The 16,988-nt window shown below is 39.9% G+C and overlaps 1 protein-coding gene and 1 pseudogene across 1 annotated transcript in view; one reads left to right on the top strand and one right to left on the bottom strand.

Annotated features, from left to right (window-relative positions):
* Positions 1-16,988, top strand: part of SYT16 (synaptotagmin 16) — a 280,971-nt gene that overhangs the window by 16,441 nt on the left and 247,542 nt on the right. The window lies entirely within an intron of this gene.
* On the bottom strand, positions 1,281-2,604 carry LOC116528598 (annotated as a pseudogene).

The following is a 16,988-nucleotide window of genomic DNA, read 5'->3' as shown; positions in this document are numbered from 1 at the left end:
CTGATAACACCAATGTTAGATTTTTTTGTTATTGTTCCACAGCTCCCTGAGTCTCTGTTCATACCTTCTGCCTAAACTTGTCTCTCTGTTGTTCAGATTAGACAATTTCTATTGATACATTTTCAAGATCACTGATCTCTTTCCTCTGTCATCTTCATTCTACCACTGAGCCCAGCCTACCTTCGCTCTACCACTGAGTTTTTTAAAAAAAGTTTAGTTATTGTATTTTTCAGTTCTGTTATTTTCAGTTTTGTTCTTTATATCTTCAATATTTTTCTGAGCCCTCTGTTTTTTCCATTTGTTTGAAGAGAGTTCATAATTTCTTGTTAGAGCATTTTATCATAACTGCTTTAAAATCCTTGTGACCAACATTTTTGTCACTTTGATGTTGGTGTCTGTTGATTGTCTTGTCTTTAAGATTTTTCCTGTTCTTGGTATGATGAATAACTTTGATGAATAACTTTGAATTGTATCCTGACATTTTGAGTATTAATGAGACTTTGGTTTAGAGGCAGTCAACCTGCTTGAGTTCAAAACTCACGTCCTATTTACTTTTGTGGGCTCTGGCCTGAATGTCAATTTAGTTTTTATAGCCTTTGCCCTGCTATTCTGATCTGCCCTAGTTAGTGTGTTATCCACAGGTGAATCGAAACCTGTATGGTATTTCTCACCATAGTTCAGTTGCCAAAACTTTACTATGTTGATTCTAGTTGATTTCATGCACGGACAATTTAGGGGTATGCAGAGGACATCACACACAGATTCACAAGATTTCTTTATCCAGTCCCATCTTTTCTATAATCCTTCCCCACTCTCTAGTTGAGAGGAGGTAGGGTGTTGCCTCTTTGCTGTTCTTCAGTTAGTAAGTGCAGGGTGGTAGAGGGTTTGTCCCTACGGTCCACGTGGCTTCTGTGGTCACTATGAGATTGAAGAAGGGAAGTGTCACTGCTTCTTTCCTGATGCTGTCTTGGTTTAGGGCAGGAATGGTCAACAGGACTCAAACCCATTGTAGTGAGGAGGGGAAGGCATGCTACTTCTGCTCTGTTAGTGCCAGGAAAGGATGGTCAACAGGGCTCTTCATGGTGCCTGGTGGGGATGCAGAGAGATGCAGTTCTTTTTTGGTGTTTGCCTAAAATACAATGAGTATTTGAAAGGGCTCTGTCTTGCAGGGCTGCCTGATTCCACGTCCTTTAGCTAAGGGGATTGATTCTCAACTGGGGATAATTTTATTCCCCTAGATGACATTTGCCAATGTCTAAGACATTTTTGGTTGTCACAACTGGGGGGTTGTTACTGACATCTAGCCAGGGATGCTGCTAAATATCCTCTGATACAGAGAACAAGATCCTACAGCAAAGAATTGTGCAGCTCCAAATCAAAAGTGCCAATGGTGAGAAACTCTGAGGGACAGAAAGTAGACTTTTTTTGGACCTTTTTGTTTTTTACACTTATTCCATCTTGTCCAGAAACAGGAGTTCCTCCAACATTTAAATGCATTACTTTTTATTCCTTTATCATCTATCACTGATGAGAATTATAACTTATAATTTATTTTTAGATAAATTGTCTTCCTCTTTGGTTGATTTTAAGAATTTCTCTTTTTCTTTTATTTTAAATGGAACCATTATGGATATAGGTGTAGATTTGTTTTTATTTAGACATTTTCTGTCTTAATTCTCACTTTCTAATTCTGGAAAATTCTTAGTCATTATCTCTTTGAGTATTACCTCTCTCCTATTTCCTTCTTTCTTTCTTAGACCTCTTTAGATGCCTTATGTTGAAGCATCTCTTTTTATGTTTCATATCCGTTAACTATTCATTGATTCATATTCATATTCTTCATTTCTCTGTCTCTCCTTTCTCCCTTATGCACACCTTCTTTCTAGTAATTTCTACAGATTTTTCTTCCACTTAAGCAGTACTTTATTTTTTCAAAAAATCATTTGGTACTGATTGGCCTAACAGGTTTCTAGTAAATAGGCATGGAGTTGCATGGAGGTGACAGAGCAAGATTCAGGACAGCATCTCTCACTTCTTCCACCTGTTCTTGTCATAGTCCCACTTGCTGGTGAAGCCCTGCACAGGGTTCACCTTCATGTCCAGCATCCTCTTGGTCTGCATGGCCACCCACGCTTTGTCAAAGGTGTGAGGGATGGGGCGATCCACATGGTGCTTCTCCCAGATGATAATGAATGCCCTGAAGCCAATGAAGAACATGGCAGCGCCCACAATCGTCTTCCACTCATTCGTGCTCCTGTTCATCTCAGCAAGGCTCTCCTTGAATGGAATGTGATACAATTAGACTTTCTCATCCATGGAGACGTTGCTCCAGGAGGCCTTTTCCTTCTCCTTCAAGGCCTTCTTTGTGGTAGACAGGCGCTTGACATGGGCCACATCGGGCAAGGGATAGTCACGCCGATCCACATAAGCTGGGAGCGCATAGTCATTGGTCTTCACAACACGTTTGTATGCTCATACGCACACCAAGGTAGAAATTGCTTGCTTGCCAACTAGGCTAATTACCCTGGTAGCCAACATTCTGCTGCTGCTGCCTGCCGTGACCGCCCTCTACACCCAGTGTCCTGACACCCCAGTAGTTTTTTTTTTTTTGAGATGAAGTCTCACTCTGTCCTGGAGTCTGGAGTGTAGTGGTGCAATCTTGGCTCACTGCAACCTCCGCCTCCCAGGTTCAAGTGGGTCTCCCGCCTCAGCCTCCTGAGTAGCTGGGCTTACAAGTGTGCACCCTGTGATTTTGTATTTAATGCCCAACTAATTTTGTATTTTTAGTAGAGACGGGGTTTCACCATGTTGGCCAGGCTGGTCTTGAACTCCTGACCTCAGGTGATCCGTGTGCCTCGACCTCCCAGTGCTGGGATTACAGGTGTGAGCCATTGCGCCCAGCCCTGATTCGCATTTGATATACAAGATTACCCATCCATATATCCAGTTGAACTGGTATATAAATACCGCTTGGTGCTCTGCATTGTACTCTCTTGAAATTACTCATTAAATACATTGCTGTATTCCAATTACCTATTGTTTGAAAAAGATGTGTGTTAATATATGATGGCATATGGCCTAGCAGTCCCATAAAACTGGCATGTGTTTGGTAATATTTCTGTTTCCAAAGCACTTGTTTTACTTTCACCTTTTTATAAATCTTGATCTTCCATAACCATTTTGCATATGAAGATATTAAGAGAATTGTTGCATTATTTGCTGTGATAAGACATTTTCAAGGAAGAAGGCAGTATGTGCTGATTTATATCTTCAAGAACGGCAAAAAACAGTTAATAGACTGCTACTTTGAGCAGCACTGACTAGTGGAGTAATGTGTATAAGGACCTGCCTTTTCATGAAATAGTACACTGTGAAAGTTGTCTTGTGAAAGTTGATTTTTTAAAAATGATTGATTTTATCAATCACCTTTTAATGGCCATTTAGGGATTTTTTAAAGGTCAAAAAATACTGCCATGAATATTCCCGAATTTGTCTTTTTACACTGTTTACTAGCACTGCTGAGTCAAAGGATATTTTCATTTAATATTTTGATGTTGCCAAATTTCACCGAAAAGACTGGAGCCTAAATCCAGCGCCTTAGACTTCTCGGCCACACTCCCGCAATGCTGCCAAATTTCCCTACAGAAGGATTGTACCAGTTTATACTTTGATCAGCAGTGCATGGATAACAAAATCAAAAAAACTTTTCTATAAAAAACCATTTTAAAGTATAGATAATGGAACAAAAGTTTCCCTACCTGGCTCACAGAAACTTTTCCTGTCTTTCTCAACTTACATTTCCCAGGTGAGTAAGACCCACTCTTTTTTTTTTTTTTTTTTTTTGAGACAGAGTTTTGCTCTGTTACCCAGACTGGAGTGCAGTGGCCCGATCTCGGCTCACTGCAACCTCCGCCTGCCAGGTTTAAACGATTCTTCTGCCTCAGCCTCCCGAGTAGCTGGGATTACAGGCGTGTGCCACCAGGCCCAGCTAATTTTTATATTTTTAGTAGAAACGGGGTTTCACCATGTTGAACAGGCTGGTCTCAAACTCCTGTTCTCGTGATCTGCTGGCCTCAGCCTTCCAAAGTGCTGGGATTACAGGTGTGTGTGAGCCACTGTGCCTGGCAGTAAGACTTACTCTTGTTGGCCTAGAACGGTGGTTTACAAAGTGTGGTTACTGGCCCAGCAGCATTCACTTCACCGGGAACTTGTCAGAAATTTAAACAATCAGAACTTCTATCAGACCCACTGATTGAGAAACCCTGGGTGGAGCACAGCAATCGGTGTTTGGATTAGCCTCCAGGTGATTCTAGTACCTGCTAAAGTTTGAAAACCACTGGGCTAGGAGCAGCTTATCTTCGTGTAATCGAGAAGTCAGCTCAAGTGTTTACTCCCGCATTCTTGATACAACTCATAGAAGTGGAATTCCTGAGTATTGATTTCGCCTGGCCTCTTCCTCCTCTTTGTTCCTGCATCTGCATGTCTTGGTCGCGATACTTCACTGCTGGTGGCTGCTGTAATGTCTGCATTGCAATGGCCCAGGTCAGCAAAGGAAAAGGAATCCATTTTCCTTAATTCATACAAATGTCGGCAGTCCATTCACTTGAAAGGCATTTGAATATGTAGAAAATCAATTGATGGTTTGGACGGATAAGAGAAGTTTCTATCTTGGTAACATAAACAGTTTAAAATTGAGTATTGGATGTACACCTTCTGAAGTCCTGTAGACATTCCCCAACATTCCTTCCCCGTTCCCTCATTTTCCTCTCTACTGCACCTCTCACTGATTTTCTTTTTTCTCTAGAGTGATTTACTAATTGTATTTGTTTCCTTGTCTTTTGTTGTAATAACTAGGATTTTTATTGCAGATGATACAACTCAACTTCTTTAAGAAGATAGAAGCTCAACTATAGAGTTGCATGGCAGCTTACAGAATTGAGGAGAGGGCCAGAAACAAGCTTGTTAGCCACTCTGTCATAGGCAACCTTGATATCCGTTTATTTACATCTATCTTAATTTCTTTCATTAGGATTTTCTAAACTTCTATGAATAAGCTTTTGGTGGCCTTAAATTAATATCCAGTTAGGTTTTTATTTTCTGTCATGATTTCATGCTAATTTTCTGATTGCTGTCTGCGGATTTTCCAATCTTTCCTACCTCCCCTGCAGACAGTACACTAACCCCTACTGATAGAAACAAGGGAAGTGAAGATAATAAGGACTCTCCCACTTGACGGAGGCAGTTGAGCCTGCATTTGATGAGGAGTTTGACATTGAGCTTGTCTTTCTTCCTGTTTGAAGACAGGACTTTGAGATTGAGGCGGTTTCAAATGATATCTCTGTTCAGTGGTAGCTCTGTGCTGGTGAGCAGGGCCAGGCTTCCTTATAGGTGTTGATCCTACTAGAATTCCATGTTACTCTGCTGAGTGTGAGAGGCTGATTGTTTTTTTTGGAGACAGGGTCTTGCTGTGTTGCCCAGGCTGGAGTGCAGTGGTATGATCTCAACTCACTGCAACTTCTGTCTCCTGGGCTCAAGTGATCCTCCCACCTCAGCCTCCTGAGTAAATGGGACTACAGGTGTGTGCCACCACGCCCAGCTGATTTTTTGTATTTTCAGTAGAGACAGGGTTTTGCCATTTTGGCCAGGCTGGTCTCTAGCACCTGGTTTCAAGTGATCCTCCAACCTCATCCTCCTGAGTAGCTGGGATTACAGATGTGAGCCACCACCCAGCTGAGGCTGATCTTGGAGCAGGGAATCAGCATCTAAAAGCTGCTAAGGCCTCACGAAGGCTCTTGGAGGGTCTGCCTCTAGAAGATGGGTACATTAATAATATGAGAAGCCATCACTCAGTGGAAAAGTCATCTAGATACAGGCTTTCCAGCTATTTTATTTTGCGTGTTTCCTGGGTTCTCTCTGGATTCCACAACAGCCACAGATTGGATGGTATGCTTCTGGCGTGCAGAGTCACCCTGCCACCTTGTGGCCATATGTGAGAACTGTACTTCCCCAGATGTCTGCTTCCTTCCTGTCTCAGTATCCAGCAAAGCTGAAATTGGTCACCCTGGATTGCTTCTGCTTTTAGCTTTTTGAACTAAAAGGATTTGAACAGATTCATAGCATATACCAAAAGAAGCCTTTCTAATAGCTTTAAGCAGAAATATATATGCAAGAAATTTCCTTGCCCCTGTAATGACATCTTGACATATTAGATAATGTGTGTTCAAAGCAAGAGTGCTTCAATTTTATGTCCCGAAGCTGTTTCAGGGCTGCTCTGAGGGATCCTGTACTTTTCCTGGGGATTCGGGTGAGCATTATATAGTTGATATTAATTTTAGACCACAATTCTCTTTTAGGTCACATTCTTTTATTTTTCTGTATTGAATTCACTGCCTGACTGGTGGGAAAATTAAATCTCAATTATTACTAATACACTTTCCCACTCCATAGGATAAAAACCCCAGACTGATACAGTGCCATACATTTGGGATGGGGCCCCGTCCACTCCCCACAGTTGGCTCCATCAGGACCGCTGCACATTCTGATGTGCTGCTGCTGAAGACTGGATCCCTAGCAACTAGGCTGTCAGAGGACCCTCCCCGCTTCTCATCCACCGACTGCTCCAGGAGACAATGCACCATGTCCATCTACTGTTGGCCTTCTGGAAGAGCTCTCCCAGCTCCCACCTACCCAGGCATAGGTGGGAATGAGGCCTGTGTTTCTGACAGAACACAGTCCCTTAAACTCATTCCTTTTATATTCTGGAGAATATTCCTGTCCTTTCCTTTTTGGCATAGGCTTTCTTTCACAAACCGCTTCCTGGATGGGAACCTTTGTAAGAATCTTGAAACTTCAATTTATTACCCTGAAATTCACAAAATCATTAAAAATGGAGTGTGATTCTTGCCAAGGACTCAAAAACTCCAAACATAAAGTTGTCTATCTTGGCTGGGCATGGTGGCTTAGGCCTGTAATCCCAGCACTTTGGGAGGCAGAGGAAGGTGGATCACCTGAGGTCAGGAGTTTGAGACCAGCCTGCCCAAGATGGTAAAACCCCATCTCTATTAAAAATACAGAAATTAGTCAGGTGTGGTGGCAGGTGCCTGTAATCCCAGCTACTCAGGAGGCTGAGGCAGGAGAATTGCTTGAACTCGGGAGTCGGAGGTTGTAGTGAGCCAAGATTGCATCATTGCACTGCAGCCTGGGCAACAGAGCAAGACTGTATCTCAAAAAAAAAAAAAAAAAGTTGTCTATCTTATTGGAAGGGAAAAGGGAAAAATGCTGATAGTAGCAATAGCAGCAGGAAGGAAGTACAAATTAATATCTCAATAAATCATCATGCTCCATTGTGTTTGATATAGTCAACAGGCCTAAGGCTTCTGCAGGGCAAAATTGTCTCTTTACTTGAGCCAGCCCTACCAGTAGAAAGGGTGTTTACTGAGGGTTTTTATTTTTTTTGTACTATATTCTAAGCACCAAGCTGGGTTTTTGCAAAATGAAGTTGACCTCACAGCTACTGTATGGTAATCAAGTACTAAGTGCTAGGAGAGGAATACAGCCAGAGTTTTGAGTGCTAAAGGAAGTTGCTGTAGTCTAAATTTGCCCCTCAAAATCCATGTGTTGGAAGTGTAATCCCCAGTGCAACATTGTTGAGATGGGGGGCCTAATGGGAGGTGTTCAGGTCATAGGGCTCTGCTCTCATGAATGGATTAATGCCACTGTAAAAACAACTCTTGGGAGCGGATTCATGCTCTGCTGCTCTTCTGCCATGTAAGGACACAGCAAGAAGGCCCTCACCCGATGATGGGACCTTGATCTTGGACTTCTCAGCCTCCAGAACTGTAAGAAATAGATTTCCATTCTTTGTAAACTACCCAGTCTGTATTATTTTGTTACAGCAGCACAAAATGGACTAAAACAGAAGCAATGATAATTGCAGGAGGAGTTACATATGTCAGGAGATAACCTATATGAGATGATATTTGAGCTGTACCTGGAACTGTAAGAAGGCACCTTCTTGGTGGGAAAAGGGTGAGGCACAGAGCATGCAGGCAGTGAGAACTGCGCCATCACAAGTGTGGTGTAACCAAAGTCCATGGTTGATTCTGGGAATGCTCTGTAGCTGAGTGTGGTGCACGTGTAGGAATTATCTTAGGAAATGAGTAAAGGTGAGCTGGGTTGGCACCTAATCACAGAGGACCTCATCTGATATACCAACAAAATTTTAATTTATTTTTTAGGCCAGCAAATCACAGTCCACTTTCTGTTGCATTACATCCCCACTTAGGGAGATGTGCCAGTCCCTCAGGGCTAACGGTATTTCTATGTTTTTTCTCCTGATAAAGAAACTGTCATTAACCTGGGAACGTTATGGAGGGGAAAGGGAGAGAGAGGAGAGAAGGAGGAGGGGAGAGGAGCAGAAGAGGAAGCAGGGAAAGCGAGAGGAGAAGGAGAGATGAGTTAGCGATTATTGGACCAGGCCAAGCAAGAGGTGTTCAGGGGCGGACTCAGACAATTCATGGGAGATGTATTGATATAAGACATTTTGGAGACAGAATCCGGGGGTTACATGTCATAGGTTACATGCAGGGGATAAGGGAGAAATAAAAGATTATAGAGTTTTTCAAGTTTAGACAACTGGTTGGATGAAAATCACACTGAGACAGAAGGTAAGAGAAGCAGATTTGGAGGCCAAGGTAATGAGTCGTTTGGGGGCACATTGAAGATGCCTGTGGGACTTCCGGACAGTGAGGCAAGGTGGGCTATTGCAAATATGAGTCTAGAGCTTGGGAGAGAAGTTGGTGGGTTTAGTTTTGGGAGACATCAGTGAAGACTCTTTAAGGAAGCCTCAAGAATGGGTGAGATCACCCAGGGAGAGTGAGTGGAGCAAGGCGAAATGGTAAGGCCAGAGCTGTAGCGATATCAATGTTGATGAGTAGGAGGCTAATGAAGTATCAACATGAGACCAGGAAAGAAGAGCCAGAGTTAAAAGCAAAAGCCAGGAAGAGAGTGGCCATAGCAGGCAAAGGAAGATGATTTTATTTCTTTTCCTTCATTTATTTGTTTGTTAGCTGTTTCCTTTTTTAAAATTCATTTTTACTAGGAAGACAATTTTTTTTTTTTTTTTTTTTTTGAGATGGAGTTTTGCTCTTGTTGCCCAGGCTGGAGTGCGATGGCGTGATCTTGATTCACTGCAACCTCCATCTCCCTGGTTCAAGTGGTTCTCTTGCCTCAGCCTTCCTAGTAGCTGGGATTATAGGCATGTGCCAGCACGCCCTGCTAATTTTGTACTTTTAGTAGAGACAGGGTTTCTCCATGTTGGTCAGGGTGGTCTTGAACTCCTGACTTCAGGTGATCTGCCTGCCTTGACCTCCCAAACTGCTACGATTACAGGCATGAGCCACCGTGCCTATCCAGGAAGACAATTTTAATGTCACAAAGTGAAAGGGTAAGAAATGAACAAAGATCTTTAAAACAGCAGTGACAAGGTGGCTGCTGGCTTCCAGATTGATGTTAGCTAAGCAGCATAAAGGGAGCTGAGGTAGCCGCATCCTGGTAATTAAGGTTTAGAGGGAGATGAAGAGGTAGAGCTCATAAATACAGGCTATTCCCTCAAGAATTTTGTAGGAGAAAATAAGGAGATGAGAGGGCAGCTTAGTATTCTAATACAGTATCTTATTTTAGAAGGAAAGACTTGAGTATATTTATACGCTCGGGGAAAAAGCCAATGGAAGGGGAGAGATGGAGGTGTAAAAAGGAAGAAATAATCAATGGGACAGTCACCCCAAGTGAGGGGAAGGCAATGGGATGAGGTTAAACCTGTGGTTCTTTGTCATTTGGAACCAGTTTTGGGGACTAGTGACCAATTTGGCTTGTTTGAGGACCTACTGAAGTGAGGTAGAAATCCCCTAAGATTTCCCTGGGCCAAAAGCTAGAATAGGAAGTAACCCAAGGTCTCCTAGGGTTATCTGGAAATAGCAGTTTGGCCTCCCAGCACCATTGAGATGCTTTTGGAGACAGCTATAGTATTCAAGTTCAAAAAAGGAAAATCACAGAGCATTTACTCTTAGCAGACATTGTATTGGGATACATTTATAGCTATGTTCCAGGGTTTTGTTTCATGTCACAGGAAGTGCTTGGCAGCTCCCCAGCTAACTGAATCTGGTTACAGGAAAAAGAAATGATTTTATCCTGCGTCACTGCTTTCATATTCATTAGCATGTAATTAGAAGCAATGGAGGAATTCCTAGATTAGCAGTTTTTATTTAAAAGGTTTTTAAAAATAATAGCTAAGTCTGTTTAATTTGAAATTCTTCAATTCTAATAGATTATTTTATTGTATTTTAGATTCAGAGGGCGTATGTGTGTGTTTGTTACATGGGTATTACATGTGTAATGGTGAGGGTTGGGCTTCTAGGGTACCTATCATCCAAAATATTGGACATTGTACTCAGCAAGTAATTTTTCAGTCCTTCCCTCTGTGGAGTCCCTAGAGTTCATATGGTAGCTTTGTTTTTCTCCATCTTTATGTTCATGTATGCCATTTGGTTAGCTCTCACTTATAAGTAAGAACATGCGATATTTGATTTTTTGCTTTTGTGTTAGTTCACTTAAGATAATGGACTTCAGTTCCATTCATGTTGCTGCAAAGGACATGATTTCTTTCTTTTCCTTTCTTCCCCTCCCCTCCCCTCCCCTCCCCTCCCCTCCTTTCCCCTCCCCTCCCATTCCCTCCCCTCCCCTCCTCTCTCCTTCCTTCCTCCCTCCCTCTGTTGCCCAGGCTAGAGTGCAGTGGTGCAATCTTGGCTCATGGCAACCTCCACCTCCCAGGTTCCAGCGATTCTTCTGCCTCAGCCTCCCGAGTAGCTGGGACTATAGGTGTGAGCCACCATACCCAGCTAATTTTTGTATTTTTAGTAGAAGCAGGGTTTTCACCATATTAGCCAGGATGATCTTGAACTCCTGACCTCTTGATTCGCCCACCTCTGCCTTCCAAAGTACTAGGATTACAAGCGTGAGCCACTGTGCCCTGGTGATTTCATTTTTTTAAATGGCTTCGTAGTATTCCATGGTGTAGCTATGCCCCATTTTGTTTATCCAGTCAATTGTGGACATTTAGGTTGGTTCCATGACTATGCTATTGTAAATAGTGCTGCAAAAAACACACAAGTCCAGGTTTCTTTTGTTTTTATTTTTTTTTTTTATCCGTTGTAGACTTTAAAACTTAAATTTTAATTTGTGTGAGTATCTAGTAGGTGTATGTATTTGTGTGGTACATAAGAGGTTTCAGTGCAGTCATTCAGTGTGTAATAATCATATCATGTAAAATTAGGTATCCATGCCCTCAAACATTTATCCTTTATGTTATAAACAATCCAATTACACTCTTTTAGTTATTTAAAAATGTGCAATTATTACTAACTGTAGTTACCCTGTTGTGCTAGCAAATACTAGGATTTGCCCAGTCTTTCTATTTTTGTTGTACCATTCACCATTTCCACCTTATCCTCCTGCCGCTCTTCTCAGCCTCTGATTACCACCCTTCTATTCGCTGTGTCCGTGAGTTTATTGTTTTGATTGTTTAGGTCTCACAAATAAATGAGAGCATGTGATGTTTGTCTTTCTGTGCCTGGCTTATTTCACATAGCATAATGACCTTCAGTTCCACCCATGTTTTTGCAGATGACAGGATCTCATTCTTTTTTATGGCTGAATAGTGCTCTATTGTGTATAAGTACCACATTTTCTTTATGCATCTGTGATGGACACTTAGGTTGCTTCCAAATTGTGGATATTATGAACAGTGCTGCTACAAACATGGAGAGAGTGTAGATTTCTCTCTGATATACTGATATATATATTTGAAGGTATATATCCAGCAGTGGGATTGCTAGATCATATGGTAGCTCCCTTTTTAGTTTTTTTGTGGCACCTCCCAACTGTTCTTTGTAGTTATTGTACTCATTTACATTCCCAGCCAGCAGTGTTCCTTTTGCTCCACATCCTTGCCAGCATTTGTTATTCCCTGTCTTTTGGATATAAGCCATTTTAACTGGGTTGAGATGATGTCTCTGTAATTTTGATTTGCATTTCTCTGATGATCAGTGATATTGAGCACCTTTTCACAGGGTTATTTCTTCACTTTGTTTATTGTTTCAGAAGCTTTTTAACTTGATGCAATCCTACTTATACATTTTTGCTTTGGTTGACAGTGCCTGTGGGGTATTACTCAATAAATTTTAGCCCAGACCAATATCCTGAAATGTTTCCTTAATGTTTTATTGTAGTAGTTTCATAGTTTGAGGTTTTAGATTTAAGTCTTCAATCTATTTTGATTAGATTTTGATATATGACAAGAGATAGGGATCTAGTTTCATTCTTCTGCATATGGATATCCAGTTTTCCCACCACCATTTATTTATTTTTGTTTTTTATCAATACAGTGGGCTGACTTAATTCAAATTTCCCTCATATATATATAAAATTGCATTTTAGGTTTTCAGATACATGTGAAGAACATGCAGGGTTGTTACATAGGTACATACATGGCAATGTGGTTTGCTGCCTTCCTCCCTGTCACCTATATCTGGCATTTCTCCCCATGTTATCCCTCCCCAGCTCCCACCCCAAACTGTCCCTCCCCTATTTCCACCCCACAGACCTCCATGTGTGATGCTCCTCTCCCTGTGTCCATGTGTTTTTATTGTTCAACACCTGCCTGTGAGTGAGAACATGTGGTGTTTGATTTTCTGTTCTTGTGTCAGTTTGCTGAGAATGATGGTTTCCAGGTTCATCCATGTCCTTACAAAGAACATGAACTCATCATTTTTTATGGCCGCATAGTATTCCATGGTGTATATGTGCCACATTTTCCCTGTCCAGTCTATCATCGATGGGCATTTGGGTTGGTTCCAAGTCTTTGCTATTGTAAACAGTGCTGCAATGAACATTCGTGTGCATATGTCCTTATAATAGAATGATTTATAATCCTTTGGATACCCAGTAATGGGATTGCTGGGTCAGATGGAATTTCTATTTCTAGGCCCTTGAGGAATTGCCACACTGTCTTCCACAATGGTTGAACTAATTAACAGTCCCACCAGTAGTGTAAAAGTGTTCCTATTTCTCCACATCCTCTCCAGCATCTGTTGTCTTCGGATTTTTTAATGTTCGCCATTCTAACTGGCATGAGATGGTATCTCAATGTGGCTTCGATTTGCATTTCTCTAATTTATTGAAGAGACTATCTTTTCCTCAGTGTATGCTCTTGACACCTTTGTCCAAAATGAGTTCACAGTAAGTGTGTGGATTTGTTTCTGGGTTCTCCATTCTGTTCCATTGGTCTATGTATCTGCTGTTATACCAGTATCATGCTGTTTTGTTTAGTATAGCTCTGTAGTATAATTTGAAGTCAGGTAATGTGATTCTTCCAGTTTTGTTTTTTTGTTTAGGATCATTTTGGCTATACTGGGTCTTTTGTGGTTCCATGTAAATTTTAGGATTCTTTTTTTCTGTATATGTGAAGAATGTCATTGATATTTTGATAGAGATTGCATTGAATTTGTAGATTGCTTTGGGTAGTATGAACTTTTTTTTTTTTTTGAGATGGAGTCTCACCCTGCAGCTGGAGTGCAGTGGCATGATCTTGGCTCACTGTGACCTCCACCTCCTAGGTCCTTGTTCAAGCAATTCTCCTGTCTCAGCTTCCCAAATAGCTGGGATTATAGGTGCCTGCCACCATGTCCAGGTAATTTTTGTATTTTTAGTTGAGACAGGGGTTTCACCATGTTGGCCAGGCTGGTTTTGAACTCCTGACATCATAATCCACCCTCTTTGGCCTCCTGAAGTGCTGGAATTACAGGCGTGAGCTACCACGCCTGGTTGTATGAACATTTTAACAATATTGATTCTTCCAATCCACAAATACGGAATATCTTTCCATTTTTTCAGTGCCTTCTTCAATTTAGTTCATTGGTGTTTTATAATTTTTGTTATAGAGATCTTTTCCTTCTTTAAGTTAATTCCTGGATATTTTTATGTGTGACTATTGTGAATGGTATTACTTTTTTGATTTTTCAGATTATTTCCTGTTTTCATGTAGAAATGCTACTGATTTTTGTATGTTGATTTTATATCCTGCAACTTTATAGAATTTATCAGTTCTAATCAGGTTTTTTTTTTTTTTTTTTGGTGGAATCTTTGAGTTTTTCCAAATAGAAGATCATATCATCCACAAATAAGGGTAATTTGACTTCTTCATTTCCAATTTGGAGGCCCTTTATTTCTTTCTCTTGTCTGATTGATCTAGCTACGACTTCCAGTATTATGTCAAATAACGGTGGTGAAAGTGGGTGTTCTTATTGTGTTCCAAATCTTACAGGAAAGCCTTTCAGTTTTTCCTAATTCAGTATGATACTAGCTACGGGTCTGTTGTACATGGCTTTTGTTATGTTGAGGTATGTTCCTCTATACCCCTTTTTTTATGGTTTTGATCATGAAGGGATGTTGAATTTTATCAAATGCATTTCAACATCAGTTGAAATGATCATATAGTTTTTGTTCTTCCTTCTGTTGATATGATGTACCACACTGACTGATTTGCATATGTTGACTCATCCTTGTGTCCCAGGAATAAATCCCACTTGGTTATGATGAATGATCTTTTTAATGTGTTATCGAATTCAGTTTGCTAGTATTTTGTTGAGGATTTTTGCATCAATATTCATCAGAGATAATGGCCTGCAGTTTTCTGTGTTTGGGTGTCTCTTCTGGTTTTGGTATCAGGGTAATTCTGGCCTCTAGAATGAATTTGGAAGGATTCTCTACTCCTCTATTTTTTGGAATAGTTTGAGTAGGATTGGTAGTGGTTCTTTAAATGTTTGGTAGAATTCAGCAGTGAAGCCATTGGGTTGCAGGCTTTTCTTTACTGGGAGATTTTATTATTGCTTCAATCTTCTTACTTGTTACTGGTCTGTTCAGGTTTTGGATTTCTTCATGGTTCAATCTTGGTAGGTTGTATGTGTCTAGGAATTCATCAATTTCTTGTAGATTTTTCAATTTATTGGCATGTAGTTGCTCATAGCAATCACTAATGATCCTTTGAATTGCTGCAGTATCAGTTATAATGTCTTCTTTTTGTGTCTGATTTTATTTATTTGGATATTCTCTCTTTTTTCTTAGTCTGGCTAAAGGTTTGTGAATTTCATTTAACTTTTCAAAAAAAACAAATTTTTGTTTCATTGATCTTTTATATTCTTCATTTAAAATTCATTCATTTCTATTCTGATTTTTACTATTTGTTTTCTTCTACTAATTTTGTGTTTGGTTTGCTCTTGTTCATTAAAATGCATTATTAGGTTATTTGAAAGTTTTCTTCCTTTTTGGATGTAGGCACTTACAGCTATAAACTTCCCTCTTAGTATTTATTTTGCTATGTCCCACAGGTTTTGATATGGGACCTATGTGTTTCTGTTATCGTTTATTTCAAGAAAATTTTCAATTTCCTTCTTAATTTCTCCATTGACTCATTGATCATTCAGGAGCATATTGTTTAATTTCCATGTATTTGTATAGTTTCCAAAATTCATCTTGTTATTGATTTCTAGTTTTATTCCACTGTTGTAAGAGAAGATGCTTTATATTATTTTAGTTTTTTGAATGTTTTAAGACTTGTTTTGTGACCTAACATATGGTCTATTCATGTGCTGGGGAAAAGAATGTGTATTCTATAGCTGTTGGGGGAAATGTTCTGTAAACATACATTAGGTCCATTTGGATAGTACAGATGAAGTCTGAAGTTTCTTTATTGATTTTCTGTCTGGAAGATCTGTCCGATATTGAAAGTGGGATGTTGAAGTAGGACACCCCCCTTATTTTTAGCTATTATTGTACTGGGGCCTATCTCTTTGGCTCTAATATTTGCTTCATATATCTGGGTACTCCAGTGTTGGGTGCATGTATATTTAAAATTGCTATATCTTCCTGCTGAATTTTTTTGTCATTATATAGTGACCTTCTTTATCTCCTCTTATAGTTTTTGTCTTGAAATCTATTTTGTCTGATATAAGTATAGTGACTCCTGCTCTTTTTCAATTTTCATTGGCATGGAATATCTTTTTCCATCTCTTTATTTTCAGTCCATGTGCGTTTTTATGGGTGAAGAGTGTTTCTTGTAGACAACAGATCATTGGGTCTTGCTTTTTTATCCATTCAGCCAGTCTGTGTCTTTTGACTGGAGAGTTTAGTCCATTTGCATTCAATGTTATCATTGATAAGTTAAGAGCTTACTCCTGCCATTTTGTCATTTTCTGGTGGTTTTATGGTTTCTATTCCTTCTTTCTTTCCTTCCTGTCTTCCTTTTAGTGAAGGCAATTTCTTTTTCTGGTGATATAATTAGTTTCTTGCTTTTTATTTTTTGTGTATCTGTTGTATTTTTTTTATTGGAGGTTACCATAAGGCTTGCAAATACTATCTTATAACCCATTATTTTAAGCTGAAAACAACTTAACACTATTTGCATAAACAAGCAAAAAGAAAACTGATAAAGACTGTATGCCTTAACTCTGTCTCCCTGCTTTTAAATTTTTTGTTGTTTCTCTTTATATTTTATTGTACTGTTTACATCTTGAAAAGTTGTTGTAGTTATTATTTTTGGTCAGATCATCATATAGTCTTCCTACTAAGTACATGCCACAGTTAGAATGTTATATATATTTTTCTTTGTACTTACTATTATCAGTGAGTTTTACACCTTCAGATGATTTCTTATTGCTCATTACCATCCTTTTCTTCCTAATTGAAGTACTCCCTTTAGCATTTCTTGGTGGACACATCTGGTGTTGATGAAATCTTTCAGCTTTCGTTTGTCTGGGAAAGTCTTTATTTTTCCTTTATCTTTGAAGGATATTTTTGCTAGATATACTATTCTATGGTAAAAGTCTTTTTTCCCCCCAGGACTTTAAGTATGTCATGCCATTCTCTCCTGGCCTGTA

The sequence above is a fragment of the Sapajus apella genome, unplaced genomic scaffold (genome assembly GCF_009761245.1).
Source record: "Sapajus apella isolate SASKATOON/1434 unplaced genomic scaffold, GSC_monkey_1.0 scaffold59, whole genome shotgun sequence".
Lineage (NCBI taxonomy): Eukaryota > Metazoa > Chordata > Mammalia > Primates > Cebidae > Sapajus > Sapajus apella.
Note: the sequence above shows the minus strand (reverse complement) of the source record. Positions and strands in the feature narration are given on the sequence as shown.